The 5,937-nt window shown below is 36.2% G+C and overlaps 1 pseudogene; it reads right to left on the bottom strand.

Annotated features, from left to right (window-relative positions):
* Positions 1–1,211: 1,211 nt before the first annotated feature.
* Positions 1,212–3,583, bottom strand: LOC145060433 (wall-associated receptor kinase 2 pseudogene; annotated as a pseudogene).
* Between the last annotated feature and the right edge of the window lie 2,354 nt (positions 3,584–5,937).

Below are 5,937 nucleotides of genomic sequence, written 5' to 3'. Positions count from 1 at the left end.
ATGGATATAAAGATTGTAATTAAAATATTTTACTTTTTAACGGGAGTAATGTAAACGAAAGCTGTAGTAGACTAAACTACGAACGTATGGATATACAGATCGTTAAAACCCGAGATCATATGAAGAAGTTATGACGTTCAGAACACATGACCTAAACAACCAAGTAATCGAGATCGCGATGAACATAAGTATCAAATACCCCAAACACCTTGTTAATGATTGTCCCACGTAAGATGTCATGAGAAAAATCTAAAGAAATCATTCATAAGTACTGAATGATACAAAAACAAAAATGACTTATTTTGCAACAAAAAAATATATTAATGATTAAATGTGTACAAAAATATTAAGGACTAAATGTGTACAAAGTGAGAAATATATTATCATATTAAGTCATTTTTACTGGATAACATGGAGTAGCCGGTTATAAGGACTGAATATGTACGGTTTAACAAGTTGAAAGGGTAAATATGGACAAAAAGAACTCACTGACAAAATGTATACAAATCGAAAAATATATTATATTTTTAAGTCATTATCCCATCTGAAATCAGTTAGGTTTATTTTTGTTTAATTGGGCTTTTTTTTATCATATGCGTTTATGAGTTTTGATTTGTAGAAAAGCGATGAAGAAGAAAATTGGAAAGAGAGTAAAAAGAAAAGGAAAATGAAGGTGGGGTACGGTGGAGAGGGGTGGCGTGAGATTTTATTTTCTATAGTTTTATAATTATTTAAATATTAAAATAGGTAAAAAAATATGTAAAAAACTAAATGATAAGGGTAAAATAGTTTTTTCAAAATCCTTTTCAAATACATCAGGACCAAATCCATGGAAAATTTCTGATTTTGGACCTTCCATGCAAGTTGGAAAATTTTGGACCTTATCCATAGTTTTTACGAAAACCAGGATGGCCAATTTTGCAGTTTAGTTTTAAGAATATGAATTTGCATAATGATAAGTATTAATTGGTTATAACTAAAAATGTAGGATTTTTAATCATTTTTGTAAATTTAATTTAATTTGATTGATTTTGATTTTAAAATCTAAGATAAATTACAATCTATCTAACCTTATTTTATTTCTTGATTTATAGATTTGAATTTTAATGTTTGTTTGCTAAACAAAGTAATCTATCTTCAAGTTAACAAATCATGGATGTAAAATTGGAATTGATAAGTTTTATATATTGCCTAAGAAATCGGAGATGTAATCAATCAAAATAGAGAATCTCGTAAAGGTCATCATGCTTGATTTTCTTTGACATAATGGAGCTCTTCACGTAAGATTGTCTCAGTTCGTTGAGCTCCTCTTTCACTCTAACCATGTTAGGCCTTTTCTTGCCCTCTAGTTCCAAACAATCTTTCGCAAGTCTAGCAAAGTATCTAATATGCTCATTGACCCCATCTTTTTTCACTTTATCATCAAGAACTTGAAGCAAGTGGCCCCTTTCCAGCGAAGAAATGAAATACGCTGCTAGACCCAAGTCACTTTCAGTTCTATCACGTGAAAACACCTTTCTACCTGTAAGCAACTCCACAAGAACCATGCCAAAACTATAAACATCACTCTTCTCTGTCAAAATTCCTGATCGAAAATACTCCGGATCTATGTATCCAAGTGTCCCATGCACCAGTGTTTGTATGTGAGTCTCATCCATTGGAATGAACCTCGAGATTCCAAAATCAGACACTTTGGCAGTGTAGTCATCAGTCAAAAGTATGTTCAAAGATTTAATATCTCTATGAATGATTTGTGTCGTTGAGTATATATGAGCAAGGGCTTCAGCAGTCTGTGTGGCTATGTTTAGGCGTCTTTCAAACGTCATTGAAGATATGAAGTCTTGTTCATGAAGGTGGTGGAAGATAGTTTTGTTGGTTACAAACTCATAAATCAAGAGAGGAGTTTGCGTCTCTAAGCAACAACCCAAGAGTTTTACGACATTTGGATGACTAATTTCTGATAGAATAATCACCTCATTTATAAACTGCTCGATCTGATTCTCATCAATTGACTTAGCTTTCTTTATGGCAACCGTTGTTTTATCTGTTAGTGTACCTTTATAAACTATTCCATAACCTCCTTGACCGATGATATTTGTTTTGTGGAAGTTATTGGTTGCCTTTTCAAGATCTCTTGCTGCAAAAATCTTGGCCATGTGGGAGGATAATTGTTTAGATTCGAATAGTACTTTCTGCAAAATCAATCCGCCATTTTTCTTGAAAAATCTCTCCCTGCTCTTCATGATCTGCCTTTGTCTGAGTCCCCAGTATATGATAAATGTTAACAAAAACGAAGCTGAAGTTCCCATGCTGATTCCTGTCGATTAGTAAAATCAATTATCACGAGAACAAAATTAACTCAAGATCAGAACTTAAACGAATTAACCATATGAATTGTGTCACAGAGCAGTTTAATTCTACTAACCCCAATAAATTGAATTTCCAAGCGATTTGATTCCTTGTGTATAAGAGCAACCATTCCCATCCTTTCTACCATCTCCCTGCTGCCCTAAGGGGCATGAACAGCTGTAGCTCCCATTTACATTACTACAGTCATATTTACAATCATGTTGAGCTCCTTGACACTCATCGACATCTGAAATAAAAAATTCACAAATGTTCATCAAAAAAAATGTGTAATTATTAAAACCTGTTCATGGTATTAATTAAACACAGACGTAAATCATTACGTACCTTGACACCCATTTGGGAGGTATGGGTTACCTTGGTACCCTTTAGAACACTGACAGCGATACCCCTGGTAAGTTCGATTGGACTCAGTCGTAGTATCAAGGCAGACGCTATTTTCTTGACAAGCATATGTAGACATGTTCTTTTGAGCTTCTTCACACGTTATGTAGTCAACCGACCATTCAAGAACCACAGGAAAAGCCCGCTTCTTCAAATTATCAACGTCTTTTTTACGAAATATGTAACCACCTTTCTCAACAAGAAATCCATACGTGCAATTATTATAACTCCAGTTTCCTACGTTCTCCCCTCGCGTGTTGCTTTGTGCATGGATCCGAAACCTTGTGAGGTAAGGTGGGACCGGAACCTGGCTGCAACCCATGCCTAAACACGAACCTCTGGTTAACCCATCGCAACCAGTCATTGATAGGCATCCAGTATAGTAGCCTTCACCCTTAGCTGTCTTCATGTTGGCTCTAGCATCACACCCGACTACAGTTAAGAGATTCTCAGTGCTTGAGACACGAAACCTAGACAACTTTATTTTGGGTTCTTGGCCGATGGTTATTTTATGAGATGTGTTGTAACAACGATAACCTATCGGCAATAAGCCACGCATATAGCCATCAAATGATATGTGTAACAGTTTGAATTTGGTTTCTGAAACACTTAGTGTCGAACAATTTACGTGATATTTTTTGCTCAAGTAGCAGCCTTCTATAGTCCCAAATGGATATGGGATTGTAATGTTCCCACATTTATCCGGGCATCCAGGAAGGGATAGAGCTACTTCAGATTCTGCTTTCGTTCTTGATAGTATTACAATGAGTATTGTGAAAGGATGAAGCAGTTTTAGCAGCTTTCTTGTAGTGATTCCTCCTGATTTTGCCATGTAAATCAATTTGGAATTAGTCTTTGGTTTCTATTAATGTTATAAAACCAACCTAAATGGCCAAAGAATAGGACAAACAACCAAAGTATGCAAGATGCAGACTCATATCGCATCTAACTTTTACTGTAGAAGGGCGTCTTCAATACTAGTCATATGTGCATACTCTCTAAGTCAGATTCAATTACTATATATTCAATAAGTTCAGGTTTAGTTAAAAACGTTTGGACATGAGTTGCTACGATATGCAATTACAAAAAGAATAACGATAGAACCGATGTCGGCCTCTTTTATTAGGTTATTTCTAGTTCACAAGCTGTTAACTTTTTCTTACATGGGACTATCCCAAACCAAATTAATTAAGATAGATTGGACGGTTGTTGACGTGTTCTTGACTTTTTGTATATGTGTGGATCTATTGTTGCATATTTTATAGAATGTCCATTAGTCTTTAGGCATAACTTTGATCAGGTCAAAGTAACCAATAATATGAATCATTTTAATGCCCAATTTCTTTACTTTAGAATATAAAATATTAAAAGATAAGTAAAAACTGTATTGTCAATTCAGGGGCTCGTTGTATCAGCCAAATACACTTTTACATGACACTCATCGGGTTTGGAAAATGATATTCCCTACACACTCACCGGTAGGAAGAAAGAGATAGATAGGGAGGAAAAAAAGAGAAATTGTGAAGGTGCATAGCTAGAGTCATGAGAACTCACCCCCTCCCCCCCCCCCCCCCCCCCCCTCACACACACACACACCAAAACACACAGAACACAAGGATTTAAGTGGTTCACACTATCTAGCGATAAGCTACGTCCACTGTCAAACTAGAGAGAGAGAGAGAGAGAGAGAGAGAGAGAGAGAGAGAGAGAGATTTTATTCTACACACGCTTTTCTGTTACAACATTATAGATACGGTCGTTCATAAGTATATAAACAAGAAAATTTGACTTAAACATCTAAAAGGCCAAACCCAACTGAAAAACAAAAAAGAAAAGAAATTGACACGCCCAAGATCTTGAAATCTGCTCCCAAAATAAAAATATTTAGTCTTTAAAATTTCAGTCCTGATGATAAGTCTTTGTATCTAACTATCTCCCACTTGGAGACTTAATCATCATTCAACTACCATCCAAGTCTGTATCCTTTGTAACACTCGTCTCTCTCTCTCTCTCTCTCTCTCTCTCTCTCTCTATAGTTCATGCCTCCTCTTCAAGTTCATGGAAGCCCAATTGAATCCATGTATAGCTTCAACTTATCATTTAGTACCACCTTAGTAAACATATCATTTGGATTCTTCGTACCAAGAATTTTCTTTAGATTTAATGTACCATTAGTTATTAGTTCTTGTATGAAATGATATCGCATCTTTATGTATTTCGTTCGACTATGAAACACCAGATTTTTCGTGAGATGTACTGCTCTTTAATTGTCATAGTGGCAGTCTTATTGTTTTATTCCCAGTTCTGACAGAAAATTCTTCAACCATATCAACTCTTTGCTTGCTTCAGCAATGGCCATATATTCTACCACCGTAGTTGAAAGGGCAACACTTTTCTGAAGTCTGGACATCCAACTCACTGTTGTACCTCCGATAGTAAAAACATGCCCAGTAGTGTTTTTTCCTGAATTCGCACACCCCCCTAAATCAGTAACATCCCGATTTCTAAGTATGAGATTTATTCTTTAAAGCAAGTTTTCCTCTAGAACTCGGCAAGTTGATATCCTCAACTCAGCGTGTCGAAGGGCTTTTGCGACGTGCATTTTTTTGGACCAACTCGGCGAGTTGGTGAGGGAACCCGATGTGTTGATGGCTGGGTGGGAAACCCTAAGTTTTAGGGTTTCGCACCCTATATAACCTCCTTAAGTCCTTAAGGTTGATCTTTTATCATCCTCCAAACCCTCATATCGGCCCTTGTAAACCCTAATCATTTCCTTATTATTTTGTAAGCTAGTGTGGTATTTTTGGAGCAAAAAGGAGAAGAAGTAAGAAGAAGGAGGGACGGATCTAGCAAGCAAAGCTCCCATTTTCATTTTGACACTCTTCTGGACCTTTGTAAGTGTCCAAGATCTGATTTTTACTCCTTTATGTAGCTAGATCTTGAGTTTTGTCCCTTTTCTCTTTATTCTTGGATGTTACATTGGATGGATCTCATAAATGTTGCAACTTTATGAATCTCTAGGTCAAGGTGACCTTATAATGGTTTGGATCTGGTCTTTAGCCAAGTCCTGTTGCCATGCATGGAATTTAGGTCATATTTTCCTCTTTTGACCCATTTTGGGTTCACTGCATGCATTGGATATGCATGTCTATAAAGCACCAACCTTTGGGTCTATTTTGAGGCTTG

This window comes from Lactuca serriola, chromosome 6, assembly GCF_051521515.1.
Source record: "Lactuca serriola cultivar US96UC23 chromosome 6, Lser_US96UC23_V15, whole genome shotgun sequence".
NCBI lineage: Eukaryota > Viridiplantae > Streptophyta > Magnoliopsida > Asterales > Asteraceae > Lactuca > Lactuca serriola.
The sequence above is the reverse complement of the archived record's forward strand: the minus strand, read 5'-3'. Positions and strand labels throughout refer to the sequence as shown.